Raw genomic sequence first — 15969 nt, forward strand, 5'->3', positions numbered from 1 at the left:
TTATTGTCTCACCTACTAATTATTCTACACTCTGAAACATCTATCAACAAGCCCAAATCTTTTAAGGCTCTGATACCACTATGATGTAAGAACAAGTCTTTTTCCCTAATCCCAGCTTGCCTTAGGGTCTTCTCTAGGCCACTTCTCTAGCCTATTAGGGTTCTTACACTAACCCTAGCTTAGAAGGATCACCTTCCAATATTTCCCTCCTTCAACTTGTCCACATCAATGAAGAAAGCAACACATCCCAATCAATGCTCCTTAGATACTATATTGGTTCACCCACACCAACTGATCCACTCATGATCAAAACTTCCCAACAATGGAGAGAGAGATCTTTTTCTAGGGAATTGGGACCATCCTAGTGCTCATCAACCAAGAACCCATAAAAATGTCTAATGATTTCAAGAAATTGCTCCAAACTAGGCCTAATAGGGCTACAATGAATTAAGCCTCCAAACTAACCTTTTGGCACACAACTTCGAAAAAGGATTAACAATGTGGACAAAAAACTTCATATCCTAATAGCCTTTTGGAAGATCTTTGATATTCACCTGGTCTCACTACCCCAACCTATCTGTATAGTGGGTTACTATATTTAGGCCTAAAATTAAGGGTTTCCCAATATCCTAATAGTATTCAAAATGGTTTTTTGAAATCCCAATTAAAACATGTTACCAGGACTTCTCCTTGGGCATAAGACTTCTCCACCCTCATAACCTTCTCTCCACCCACTTGGATTGAAGCAACCAATGCACTCAATCCAATCCAATGCTTTTTCAATCAATGTGATCCCTAACCATGCTCATTTAGCTTGGCTAGGGCATCACTGTAAAAATTCCATTCTTTCTAGTGCCCAAGTTATTGTACACTTATAGTACAAGGAGTCATCTAACACATTCCAAGGAACCATACAGATGCCATTATGGAAAGGTGAGTTATGGTTCCATCTTAAAAAAATTCCTGGTCTAGACTATTGATAGTGAGGAAACAAAAGATTTTTGAAAACTCAAAGAAAAGAAACCAAAAGTCCTATCTAATCACACATAGAAACTAATATTTACATTTATCAATTCATACACATGTCACAATGCATATTTCTATCTATTCAATTACCCAAAGAACCAAAAATGCTTTGACTATGGTAAAATTGCTTAGCAAAGTTGTTTGTTCATTAATCAACTTTCATGAAAATGTCATCTAACCTCTAACACGGGTCAAGGGAGGCCTTATATAGGTCCAAAAAACCTGTTCCAACTACTTTGATGTGGTCATTCCACCTAATGCTCAAAAATACACTTTTTTGCAATAAAAGTTGTCATGACAACTTTTGCAATTTTTGCAAAGTTGTCGTGCAGCTTGACAAGTTCTTTCCTAGTTAGACAAGACTTAGTCAAAGTCTTATGAAACTCTACCAAATGCTTGAATATGTTACTTAGGACATGTAACCACCATTCCATCCTTTATTTTTCTAATCCAGCCCTCTAAATGCACAAATACTACCTTTAATAGTCATGACAAAAATTGCACAACACCTAGCAACATTGGACAAACAGGTAACATTGAATATTTCCAAGGACCTAATTATAACTCCAATTGACTAAATCCTCCTCTAGGACTTACTAGCATTTATTATAGTAGTGGCTTGGCTAAGGCCATTACAAGCCAAAATTTTACTAGGAACCCTAGGTTACCAAGTAGCCTTACCTACATGCTCCTACACCAAAGAGGGTAAGCCACCAATAACTAAACATATAATTTCTTCCCACAAATAAATTTATTAGTGCATTATTAATAGGAATATTGTTTATGAATTAGCATATAATTATTCTTCTTCAGAAGATTTCTATCTCTTTATTTCCTTTACCTTATTGGCTTTGCTTGAATGAAAGCTTCTAGAGAGTACCTTATTTTGAACCCTTCTTTTTATTCAAGAATAGTGTATCTCTTTATTGGTATTGATAAAATTGAGCTCACCTATCTTAGATAAGAAATAATGTGAACTTGCTGCAATTTCCAATTTCATCCACTCAAAATGAGTTTATATTCACTATAGGGTGCTATGATGGCATTTGTATTTAGAGTTTCCTATCGTAGGTAGAATGAAATATACTCTTTTAGAAGGTGATTTTTCTATTTTTCTTTCCTTGTATTCTATATGTCATTTCTCTCAATATGTATAAGGGCTTCTTTCATAGTTCAAACCCTTGACCTTTTTTTGTTCTTTTCCCTTATATGGGTATTTTCCTTATTGAGATTTTCAATCATGGAAGTTATAACCCTTTATTTATCTTTTCCCATTAAATAAATCTTAGTGATTCTTTGCTCTTGTTAATTTCACATGAGGATTTCTACTTTGGCTTGATGTTTTTCTTAGACACCCTCTAACCTTAATGACTTGGTAATGTTGTATTCACTATCTTTCTGTACATATTTTGGAGGCTCACACTTCCAGTTGTTACATTATTTCACTTTCTTGTTTCACATTTATTTGATGTCAATACTCGAACATGTAAAATATTATGACATAGTGAGGCTGAAAATGATCTTCAAGACTCACCCTTTTTATTTCATATCATTTTGTTTGAGCATTCTTAAGCCTTTAATACTTGATTGTCTGATACTTTGGTGATCTTGATACTTGAAAAGTATTGATCTTTCCATTATGGGCACCTTGCTATAGCCTTTATTTATGAAACATGTTCTTTTATCGACTTGGTGTAGATTTATTGAATCTATTGAATTGTTGTATCTCCTTTGTGAAATTTCCATTCCCCTATCTTTTACTACTTGCCCAATGTGATCATGTTGTTTTGTTATCAATAATTCACTCTTTTTTAATTTTAGCATGCATATTTTAGTGAACATATTGTTGTTGTCATTTAGTGATTCATTCATGATCTTGATATATCTCTTTTTTTTCCTTCATATTCATGCCTTGGAATTTTGCATCATTTTTACCAATACCTCCCATAGCTGCTCACCCTAGTATTTTATTTCATTTGATATGATTTCTTGTGTTATTTGGAATTAAATATCACTTTCTTTTTAATGCAAAGGTTTCAAATTGAAATAACTCATCCCTTTAATCCTTATTTCTATGATGCACTATAATTATTTTAATCAAAAGAGAAATAGATAAAATGTTTCATGTGGTTAACACACCCCTTTGATATTTATTTTTAGTTGATTTTTATTGCAAATGTTTATTGATAAGTCTCATTGATTTCCTTTTCTATTTTAGATGTAAATTTAAAAATAAAAAATGAATAAGGTATTTTTGCATTTGAGGTGATGAATGTCATCATTTCTTAGATTGTGATGATCTAACCCACTCTTATTTTTATTGCAGGATCTACTGGACTTTGGTGAGTGTCTTATCAATGGATGAACTAGCAAAGAGTGAACAACCAGTCATTACCAGGAAACGACTAGATCCATTTGATCCTTGTTCACTTTAATTTAATTCCCTTATATGCATTCATTTGTGTAGGATAGAAACCTTTTTGGATGAAGGATACTATCATAGCCTTGTGTGGGAGAATATTTTACATTTAATTTGTACATCACTTAGTTATAGATATTAATTATATTTATCATGAATGAATAATAAAAATGACATTTTGTTTCTATACTTGCACATAATGAAACATGATCTATAATAAGCATGAACTAAATGTGGTATCAAAATGAATGTCCACATCATATGAAACCCTTTACAATGTTATACTCACATTTAGCACTAAATTTTAGAATGCATAGAAATTTAGCAACATTACTAAAAACATTACATTATAAAGTTTGAAAAAGCTTGAATGTTCATAACCAAGCTTCACCAAAACTAAACCTATAAAATTTTATTGACAACTCATCACACAAAACCCTCCAACTTAAGCATGTGCTTCTGCCACCCATTCCAAGTTTGGCTAATTACTCTCGCAAAAACATAACTCAAAAAAATTGATATATTAATATAGATAATTTAATTATACATCAAGAGGAAAACTAAATTCAAACATTCTTTTAGAAATAACAAAAAGACTAAGTTTGTGTCTCTAAAAATAAAACCCCATTGTGAAACTAATGAGGATAGGTTGCATTGGCTCATTTCTTCACTTGCATAGTTGAAATGATTCTCTAGGTTTCATTCCCATCGCAATCCTCTTTCTCTTACTTTGGCCTACACTAGCTGTGCTTCTACCTCCATGAATCCTATGAACATCTTCAAAGCATCCCATCCCCATTTACCCCTTTCATTCTTTCTTCTTTTACCCTTCCCTTCATTCCCTACATAAAAGGGATATAACCACTATAGGATTCGTCCTACAGATTCTCAATGCCTTCACTTACAACCATTACTTTTCATAAGACTTCCTATTCAATAATTGAGTCTATACACTTGAAGAATTCCATTGGCACAATCAATACCATTACCTATATTATTTTTACTTATGATTCCCATTATTTTAGACTCTCCACCATCATCATTGAGTAAACATTTTGTTGATTTAGATTGGTTTTGACAATTGAGTGTAAACACACTTAAGATATTTACTAAGTTCATGCTGAGCTAGTTACACATGCCAAGTCACACATGTGCTAAGTGAAAAGTTAATACCAAGTAAGTTCAAGTGCCAAGCAAGATAGAACTACAATAAGTGTCAAACATCAGTATTATCTAGTGTCGAGTAACATAGAATGGACCTAGTTGTTTGTGATGGGACAAACAACTGTGTAAACCATTTTTTTGTCAGTTTATGGATAGATCTCAAAGCTTTGAAGATAAGATCAAATCTATTTGGTTTTCCTATGCAATCAACATGCAACCAATCAAAAAATTGGAAAGGATTAAGAGAGAAAATTAATTAATCTTAGTCATAGATTGATACCTAACCCTAAGCTATGAAAGTCTTCTTAAGGAAGACAAAGCCCCATAATTTAATGTATGTGTGTATGCGAGGAAGTGATGCAAGCAAAGAATTGAAGGAAGTAGAAGGGGTGAATTGATTAGAAATCATTCAAGGTGACTTAGAAGTGTGAAAAAATTGCAAAATTAGTTTGCAAAATAGAGGAGAAGCCATATAGCATTTTTATAAAAGATCAAGAGGATCAAAATGGATAGAACTATGATCTAAAATTAGCTAGGAAAAGTTGTAAGTTATTAGATCAAACATTCTGCTATTACTTTCTAAAAAATTTTTTAGTAGAGTGAAATCCTTTGGACTAAGGTTGATTTAATAGTCATTGTAAAATCATTTAACAGGATGACATTCCAAGTGAGTGTTTTAAAGTCCTTTAACTAGGCACACTTCTAACAGGGTCTTTAAAAATCCTTTAATAGGGTAGGATCTAACAATCCTTTGTAACCCTTTAACAAGGCAGGCCTTTTTAAGGGCAGATCATGAAAATGGTTAAACTATGTAACCTTAACAAGTGATACTTTATTGCTGTAGTAGTGAAAAATTGTGGATGTCATCCCCACCCCAATTTTACCTTCTCATTGGAGGGTTTCTAGGTAATCATATTAGGTGTCAAGTGTGTGTATGGTTATATGTTTGATGCATTTTCTTTACATTTCATTTCAATTTTTGCATGCATTTAATAAATGGTGAAAATTGGTTTCAATATTAAAGTTTGAACTTTGGATTCACACCCACTCCCCCTCTCAAAATTACATATTTCGCATTTGTATTTCAAACAATTGGTATCAAAACTGAGTTCTCATTAGGAGAAGCCTTACAACTTGGAGAAAAGATATTGAAATGGAAGTTTACAAGTTGGGAAAGACTATTGAAAACTAGGAGATTGAGATACATCTCATACTACAACAACTAAATTAAGGAAAAGATGCTTTGATGAGTTCACTAAAGAGAAGGGAAGAGATTTCTATGGCAAAAAATGACACACAATACAAAGAGATTGACACCACAAAGTTATTTGCAGATGGTAACTCTAGTGAATTCGATGTAGTAATTGTAGATCTAATGGAAAAGAATAGAGCACAAGTTGAAGAAATTAGAAATATCAAGTTGGAAGAAGAATCAAAAGCTATATTGCTACATGAGGTGATTGAGCAAAAGTAGAAAGCTATAGAAGACAAGGCCATGATTGAAGAAGACAAAAGAGTTTTGGCAAATAGACTGGAGGAAAAGTTAGTAGAGCTATCCAGGATCTTAAACATGCATTTCGACACCCTAAGCCAAATGATGAATGCTCATCATGAGTTGAATGTCAAGGAAATTGAGATAACTACATTGAAGTTGTAGAATGAATAGCTACAGAATGACCTAAAAAGAGAAAAGGATTTTGATGAAAGTTTTAACAAGCCATATGAGGTCATCAAGTACTATGATCAACTACTAAATTCCCCTAGATCTAGTAAAGATACATCAAGATTGGGCTACATAAGCACTAAAGAAGGAGAATCATCCAAAGCTATTGAGGAAAGGAACAATAAAGGTAAGAACTCTAAACCTCCTTGTCATCATTGTGGTAAGAATAGAGATATAGCAAATGTTTACAAGAGTAAGAATCTTAGTTAGAATGCTAAGACAAAGAACATGACACATTCTCACAATGCAACAAACAAGGTCATCAGGCACATGAATGCAGAACCAGAACTATGTATGCACCAAAATTTGAAGGACAGTGCTTCAATTGTCAAAAGTTTGGACACAGAGCCTTTGAATGCAAATCTAGGTCTAATTAGTCATCAAGCAAGCCAATAAAGGTAAGAAGCTATAAAAACTCCTATAAATGGGATTACAATACAAGACATAGCTATCATTATTGTCAAGAGTATGGGCACATCCCTAAGAATTGCATAGGAACACACTTCAGTGGTAACTATAATAGATGATTGAGTCAATCTACATGCTTTAGCTATTTGAAGACTAGTCATATTAGCAAGCATTGCCCAACAAGGACAAAGACACCCAATTCAAAGTTCCACAAAGGAAAAGGTGTTGAACACACCAAAGGAGAGATGAACAAAACATGGAAGAAGAAAGATGATTACAACACAACAAATGAAGGAATCACTTCACCTAATAGGTCAAGTGGTCACAACTCATCAAATTAAGCTAAAAGGAGCTATGTGAGACTGATATTTAAAATGTTTTATCTTACATAAGTTCCAAAAGATGTTAGTAATAAAAAGATATATTAGCATGAAGAAAGATGAAAGATAATAAGGAAATCCCAAGGTCAAATCTTTAAGTTTTCACATTACTACCAAGTGTGAAATGTTCTCTTCAGTTGTTGAGTTAAATACTAGTATGTGTCAAGCTCTCTGCCAAAGTCAGTTGAAGCCAAGTTAGTAGTAGCTATAGAGTAAGGGAAATTTGTATAGGTGCTGAGTAAAGGTAATTCTAGTAGCTTTTGAGTGATGGTAAAATTAATGGATGCCGAGTAAAATAGAAATTGTATTGAAGCTGAGTTTACAACTATACATGTACCATGCAATAAATGCTATATTTTGAAAAGGTATAAGGTCAAGTTTCACATTTTTTTCATTATGAACATAGAGCAAGAGAGATCAGAATGAAGAAGTGATTCACAAACAAGATCAAAGCATTTGCATAGATCATAGTGAAGATCAAGCATCAGTTCATCAATTTCAAAGGTATTCTTCATCTACCAAGCTACGCAGTTTCATATTTGTTGAAACCCTAGCTTGGATAATGGACTCAAATTCAAAGAATGTAAAGGAGAAATAAATGTTCAACATTCAATTAGTTAGCAACAAGATCAAACAACCAAATTTCAAGGCTATACCAAAAGTTTCTTATAAAAATGACCTAGCAAGCACGTTATCTATCATTTTGCCTAAGGTTGTAATGGTCTAAGATGTGACGAAGTGTTATAATTGCAAGGTAAGAGGAATTGGAGACATGGAAATAAGAAAAGCATATGAAAAATTATGTGAAAATGGGGGTGTTGAAGAAGTAATTTAAAATTATTGAGAGGAAGGGCTTAACCCGTGCCCTAGATTTCCCAATAGTTTTAAAACTAAATGGATCAAATTAGTTCTGAGCAGAATACATGATGGATGTCTATGTTTAGAAGGTGAAACCATCAAAATTTTGAAGATAATTGTGCATAGGGTTACTAGATACCCAACCCTAGATCAACCCAAGACATTGAGAAGCAATTCTAAAGAGGTAATTGAGAGAAACACAGGGGCTAAGTGGAACAAGTGTGGAATGACTATTGACACTATCATAGATCCACTTCTTGACTTTTCCATTAGAGTCATATCACATAAATTCTATCAGTCAATTAGACTAAATAGTATTCCCTATATAGTGGTTGATGTAGGCTACAAGATTGTCAAGAAAGATCATACTTATGGTATTGCAGAACTCTAGTTGTAGCAGATAATGGAGAACTTAGGAGCAATAAGAAAGTCAAAAGGTGCTTAATGTAAGTTTGGATCAATATTGGTATGTATATTTTTCTATGTGCAAAATGAGTTCCCATCTTTTGCTAAATTAGGATAGAAGACCAATAGGTCAGTTATGTTGATCTTAGATTAGTTTTGACAATTGAGTGTCAACACATTTAAGAAATTTTCTAAGTTGATACCAAGTATAATATAGATACTAAGTAACAATATGTGTCGAGTCATTCAAATGCCAAGAAGATAGACAATGCTAAGAAAGTTTCAACTGTTGAGTGACTAGTAGATGTCGAGCCAGTCTATGTGCCAAGTAAACTATAGATGTCGAGCTAGTATATGTGCCAAGTAAACTATAGGTGCCAAGCAATACAAAATTTATATATGTGCCAAGCATCCGTAATCAGTAAGTGTCAAGTAACACAGAATCAACATAAGATTTTGTGCCCTCACAAACTAAGATGTAAACTATTTTTGAGCTGACATATGATAAATCTTGAAGGATTAAAATATAAGATCAAATCTATTTGATTCCCTATGAAATCAACATGCAACCAATCAAAAAAATGGAAATAATTGAGTGGGAAAGATGGATGAATCTTAATCATAGATTCATACCTAACCCTAAGTCATGAAACCTTTTTAAGGAGGTCAAAACCCCATAATTCAGTAATGTAATGTATGAGAGAGTATGCAAGAAGAGAATTGAAGAGAGGAATGATAGAGTGAAAGAGAGCAAAGAACAAAAGGGTGAAGAGTGCATTCAAAGTGACTTAGAAAAATAGAGGAATTGCCAAATCAATGAACATCAGAATAAAGTATCAACACTTCATACATAATCATATCAAATCAAAGAGAATCAAATCAAAATGGACTAAACATCGATCTAAAATCAGCAATTGAAGATTGTAAGTTATCAGGTCAACATATTCTACTATACTTTCTAGGCATTGTATTAGGAGAATGAAAATTTGATGAAGATAGGTTCGTTTAACAACCATTTTGTAAATCCTTTAACAAGGTGACATTCCAAGTGAATTTTTTGTAAATCCTTTAGATGGTTACACTTTTAACAGAGTGTTCGAGCCTTTAAAGGGTAAGCCCCTCACAGGGTAGACCATTGATGATGGTCAAACTTTGTAACCTTGACAAGTTACATATTGTTGTAGTGATAAGTTGTGGATGTCATCTTCACCCTAGTTTTACCTTCTCATTTTGGAGGGTTTCAAATACTGTTTTATCTATTTTCATGCATGCCTTTACTTTCATGTTAATTAGAAATGTTACATGCATGCATTGATTTTAGTTAAAAGTTTTATAGCTTAAAGTTTGGTACTTTGAATTCACACCTGCCCCCCTCTCAAAAGTATTCTTCCTACTTGTAAATTATAAAAATTGGTATCAGAGCCTAGTTATTACAAGGAGAAGCCTTAAAACTTGAAGAAAAGATCTAGAAATGGAAATCTACAAGCATGGGAAGATTATATAAAATCAAGAGATTGAAATACATCTCATTTTGTATTCTCCAAAAGAAGCCAGGGAAGAATTAAGGAAATCCCTAAATAGAAGAAAAGAAATTGCCATAGCTGAGAATGATACATAGTATAAGGAGATTGACACCACAAAACAATTTTTCAATGAAGATTATAAGAAGTTTGATGTAGTAATTATAGACCTAATGAAGAAGAATAGAGCTCAAGAAAAAGAGATTAGAACTCTCAAGATTAAACAAGAATCACAAGCCATGAAGCTTTGTGAAGTGACTCATCAGAAGAAGAGAGCCATTGAAGATAAAGCTATGATAGAAGGTGACAAGAGAAACCTTTCCAACATACTATATGAAAAGTCAAGTGAGCTTACAAGAGTTTCCAACATATAGCTAGACACTCTAGGCTAGATGATTGATGCCCATCATGAGCTAAATGTCAAGGACATTGATATCTCCACACTAAAGATTTAGAATGAACAATTGCAAAATGACTTGAGAAGAGAAAAATAAATTGTAGATAGCTTCAATAAACCTAAAAAATCCATTAATTACTTTGAATAGCTACTAAAATCACCAAGATCTAGTAATGACACCGACTAGGATACACTAGCACTAAAGAAGGAGAGTCATCTAAGACTATAGAAGAAAGAAGTGACAAAGGTAAGAACACAAAACCCACTTGTCATTTTTGTGGTAAAAAGGGACATACCTCTAATGTGTGTAGGAGCAAGAATGCCAATCAACATGACAAAACTAAAAACATGCGTCACTATCAGAACTGCAACAAGCAAGGTCATTAGACACATGACTCTAGGACTAGAACCATTAGGACACCAAGATTTGAAGGTCACTACTACAATTGCAAGAACTATGGACATAGAGCCTTTAAATGTAGATCCAAGCCTATGTGGACACCAAACCAACCAAAAAAGACAAATAGTCATGGACATCACTATAATTGGGACTACAACACTAGGCAAAGCTATCACTACTGTCAAGAATATGGACACATTCCTGAGAACTGCATAAGAACACACTTTAGTGGCAACTAAAATAAGTGGTTGAGTCAAATCACTTGTTTTAGCTGCCTAAAGATAGGACACATTAGAAAGTATTTCCCAACAAGATCAAAGGCTCCCAACTCTGAGTTCAGTAAAGGAAAAGGGAAAGTTGATGTTGAACACACCAAAGGAGAGATGAATAAGATATGGAAGAAGAGAGATGGAAGTACCACATCCAATGGAGGGATCACTTCATCGAAAAGGTCAATTCATCACAATTCATCCGACTAAGAAAAATAAGGTATGAGGAACTAATATATAATGCTTTATCATGCATCAGTTCCAAGACAAGTCAATACTGCAAAAGATATAATTAACATGAATAAAGATGCAAGTTTATCTTCTAAAGCTTTCATATTGTTGCCAAGTATGAAAAAAGTTACCTTCATTTGTCAAGTGAAATCAATGGATGCTGACTGAAGGGAAATTCTTATTGAAGTTGAGTAAGGGAAATTCTAGTGAATGTCGAGTGTTGGAAAATCAATGGAAGTTGAGTAAAACAGAATTGCATAAGGAGCCAAGTGGACAACTATATATGCACTAAGCATTAAATGCTATGAAATGAAAGGTATAAGGTTAAGTTTTCTATCATTTTTCATCATCACAATCATAGAGAAAGAGCAAGAAGAGCACATAAATGACTTCCAAGAAGAGATTGAAGCTTTTGCAAAGATTCTAGCCAAGATTCACCATCATTTCATCAATTTAAGGTATTTATTCTAGTGCCAAGCTATGCAGTTATGCAATTTCTACATCTTGAAACCCTAATTTATAGAAATGGCATCTAGCTCTAGGAATTCAAAGGACAAGGAACTATTTGAGGTTTAGTTAGTTAGTAATGAAGTAAAACAACTAGATTTTAGACCAAAACCTAAAGTTACATATAAAAATGACCCTGTCGGCACTTTGTCCATTATTCCATCTAAGGTTTTCATGGTGCAAGATGTTATAAGGTGTTATAATTTTAATATGGGAGAAATTGGTAACATGGAGATTAGGGAAGCATATAATAAAATATGTGACAACAGAGTGTTGAAGGAAGAATACATCATAGTTGAGAAAAAGGGACTTACCCATGCCCTAGACTTCCCTATAGTCTTTAAAATAGAATGGATCAAACTTTTTCTAAGTAGAATTCATGATGGCTACTTATGGTTAGAAGGAGGACTAATAAAGATAACCAAGAGAATCATTCATTGAGTCATAGGGTATCCAACCGTAGAATGGCCAAAGACCCTAAGGAGTGATTCAAAAGAAGCCATAGAGAAGAACACTGGGGATATGTGGAATAAGAGAGGGATGACCATTGATACAATCAAAGATCCACTTTTAGAATTTTTTGTTAGGGTCATATCCCATAAATTCTACTAGTCAAGCCAACTGAACAATGTACCCTGCATTGCAGTTGACGTAGGATATAAAATTGTCAAGAAGGATCATACATATGATCTAGTTGAATTAAAATTGCAACAAATTATGGAGAATTTGGGAGCAATAAGGAGATCCAAGAGTACTCAATATAAATTTGGTTTAATTTTGATATGCTTATTTTTCTATGTTCAGAATAAATTCCTATCTTTTGGTAAAGAAAGTTGGAAGACAAACAGGTCAGTAGTAGTATAGGTTAATCAATACATAGAGAAAATGTGGGTAAATTTTGAAACTATAATGACTAGCTACTTTGAAGACTTTAAGAAGTCTATGAAACAAAGCCTTAGGATACCTGTTTCATTAGTTGAGAAACACATCAATGACATCTATTTTCTAGTTGACATTGACTTTACATATATCCAAGCAGTAGTACCAAGGGGGAGATGGATGAGGCCACTTGGATATGAAATCAACATTGATGAGGCATTTGCAACAATCACAACATTACTTGCAAAAGACATTGATAAAAGCACAAAACCCTTTGGCACTTTTGATGTTGTAAAGTCCAAAGTATAAATGGAGTTGAAAACTACTTCGACCCTAAAGGAAAAGGAAAAACTGGTTAAGAAGCTTAAGGCCAAATTTGGTGAAGAGATAGCCAAAGCAGAAGAAGATGATGATGAAGAAGAAGAAGAAGGATAGGGCTAGGAGCAACTTGCCTTGACACAAGGCATGGGAGAAGATGTTGAATAGGTAGAAGGTGTTGAAGAAGAAGAGAAAGCCAAGGAAGCACCTACCAAGCCAGAGCCAAAGAAGAGAAAAGCTCAAAAATAGCTTGCAACTCAGCCCAAAGGTAAGAGGATAGCCAAGCCAAGCCCAAAAAGGCCTACTATAAGGGAAAGTACAAGAGCTACATCAAAGGAGGCTAAGGAGAAAGAAAAGAAGAAGTATACTGAATAGGAAGGTCCAACCAAAAAGAAGCTAAGAAGAAAGTATGTTGTGCCTCTTGAATCAAATGAGGAAAGGACTGAATCTGATGACATTGACCAATTTAGAGTGGTACATCACACCACCAAGTTTGACTTAGAAAATATATGTGATAACATTAGAGATAATGTAGACTTATCTAACTTAAAAATCATTAATTTTAATAAGTTGACTAGAGAAGAATAGAACATAGTTGAAGAATCAGTCTACACTATGATGGCCATGTTTAAGAACACTCCAATTACACTTGACAATTCAATGCTTAAAGAGTTATATTCTATTGTAGAAAATAAATGTCATTATTGCCTTAATATTGAAAAAGAAATAAGAGAGTCAACATTGGCTCAAGTAATGCTTGAACTCACAAAAGGGAAAATTAGCAAGGAAAATAAGAAGCATGGAAGCAAATTTGCACTCAAATATAGAGCATTTAGTATACTTAAAAATAAAATTGAAGATGTTGTCAAAAATTCCACTCAAATATAGAAATTAATTTATGGCCTGAAAACTATCAAAGAAGGAGAGGCAGATCCCTTTGAGGGACGAAACAATGGAGAAGAAGAGGACAATGATAAGGAAGAAGAAGGTGAAAAATAAAAGGCAGATAATACAGTGGAGAAGGAAATGCAAAAAGATGATATGGAAACTAATGAAGTGCAACAAACATAATAGAGTGTGGAAGACACAAAATTGCCACCTCCAAGTCCTCCACATGTTACCTCCACACCTACAGATATAATAACTATACAAGATGTTCCTAACAACTCTGGTCAAAACATCAATCAATTGACTATAGAGGATCTCAAAAAGATTCTTCACCAGACTACACTACAAGAACAATTGTGTATTTTTGAGCTATTGTTATGCATGATGCTAATGGAATAAATTCTTGTGAATTCCTCTCTTGAAAAGTTGATTTTGTGAGTCAACTCCAAGGTTCTAGGTTGATCTTGTGACCTACTAGAATCCATTCAGTTGAAGATAAATGTGATTTTCCACAAGGAAACCTTTTTTGGTTCATTTTAATTTTGGATAAGATGAAGAATCTACATGTTGCTTCAAAATGACACACAAAAAAGAACTAAGTTTCTATATTTTTTATTTCTTTCTTTAATGAATGCAATCTAACAATGCAACTAGCATGAATTCCTACTCTAACAGGGGGTTAGCAAAGGCAATAAAAAAAAATTAAAGCAAATAACATGAAATTTAAAATTCCTAATGGACATAAGTTATGGAGAACAACACGTCTATGAATCAAGCTTTCAAAGAGATCGATAAATAACCAATGAAAGAAGGAGCAATGCTTCCCTAATTCCACTAATGCAATTGTTAGTGAGAAACTTAGTGATCGTATGATGTTTCACCCTTCATCAAATTGCAAGGCCACAGAAAGTGCACTCATGCGAGATAAAAAGTTATGCAGGCACAATTTAATGATTTCGTCTCAAGCTAGTTATATCAGCGAAATTTGTCAAAACCATAAAAAACATTCAAACTAATGAAATGCACAACCAAAAACAAAGAAATAGACCTTTGGCTGTACCATAATCCCATGAACATAAATTCACAAAAAGTATGACACATTTAGGCAAGAATTACTACACTCCAAATGCGAGCACCAAAAGCATAATTTTATTGCAAAATAGGGGTGGCCCTCATTACGTATTACAATGGTGTATTTATAAGAAATTGCCTCCTCAATTTGTGTTGAGAGTGAGGGATATTCTTCATGCAATAAAAATTCTTTTAATCAAAAAATAAATTAATTATATACAAACTACAATCTAATTGGTTCTATGTAGGATTCCATCCATTTTTTATTCATTAATTGGATACATGAGCCATTACATGTCAAAAAACAAAGAATTATGAGAGAAGAAAGAATGAGAAAGCTTTGAGTCAAAGTGGAAGTATTTTTAAGTCCTAAAAATGGAAGCTAATCCTTCACTAGGCATTTGTCAGAGTTAAACTGTCGTCAAAATGTGCTTTCAATGCATGAAAAGCTCTATTTTTGGAACTGGTAGTTAACTATCAGCAAAGCTTTCTAAAAATGCACACCTGTGGACCTACAGAGCTACAAACTTGTGCACCTGTGGACCTAAAAAGTTGCAAACCCATGGAGCTATGCCCACCAAAATGGTCCAAAATCTCAAAATTTCACTCAGTGTCAAAATTGAAATTCTGGCATTTGGGTTTTGTTCTTCTTCATCCCAAAGCTATGTTTGGATGTTTGCTCTTGAATTTTCTTATAATCTTAGTGATTTTAGCTACATCTGGTAAATCTAAAGCCTCATATTTTTCCTTGACCTTTTTCCTATAATTGTCTACCTTAATTTGGGTGTCAACAAAATCTCTGAGTTTGGTATCCAATTCTAACAAAGCTTCTTCAGTCCTAAAGGCTTGCCAGATATCCTCATCATTAGTAGCTTCCATAAAAATATTCTTAAAATTCTCCACTACTACCTCTATAGGAAACAACTTCTCTCATTCCTCATCTTCAAAAATATCTAACCATGCATCACTATAGTGTCTCTCAGCTTCCAAAATTTTCTCTTGGGCTTGGTCCTTGAGCCGATGAATCTTTATGTGTAATGTTTCCATTACTTTGTTACTATTTACAATTTTCTTTATCCAATCATCATTCATATCCAACTCCTCCC

The sequence above is a fragment of the Cupressus sempervirens genome, chromosome 7 (assembly GCF_028749045.1).
Source record: "Cupressus sempervirens isolate cs-2001-9-10 chromosome 7, ASM2874904v1, whole genome shotgun sequence".
In the NCBI taxonomy this organism is placed as follows: Eukaryota; Viridiplantae; Streptophyta; class Pinopsida; order Cupressales; family Cupressaceae; genus Cupressus; species Cupressus sempervirens.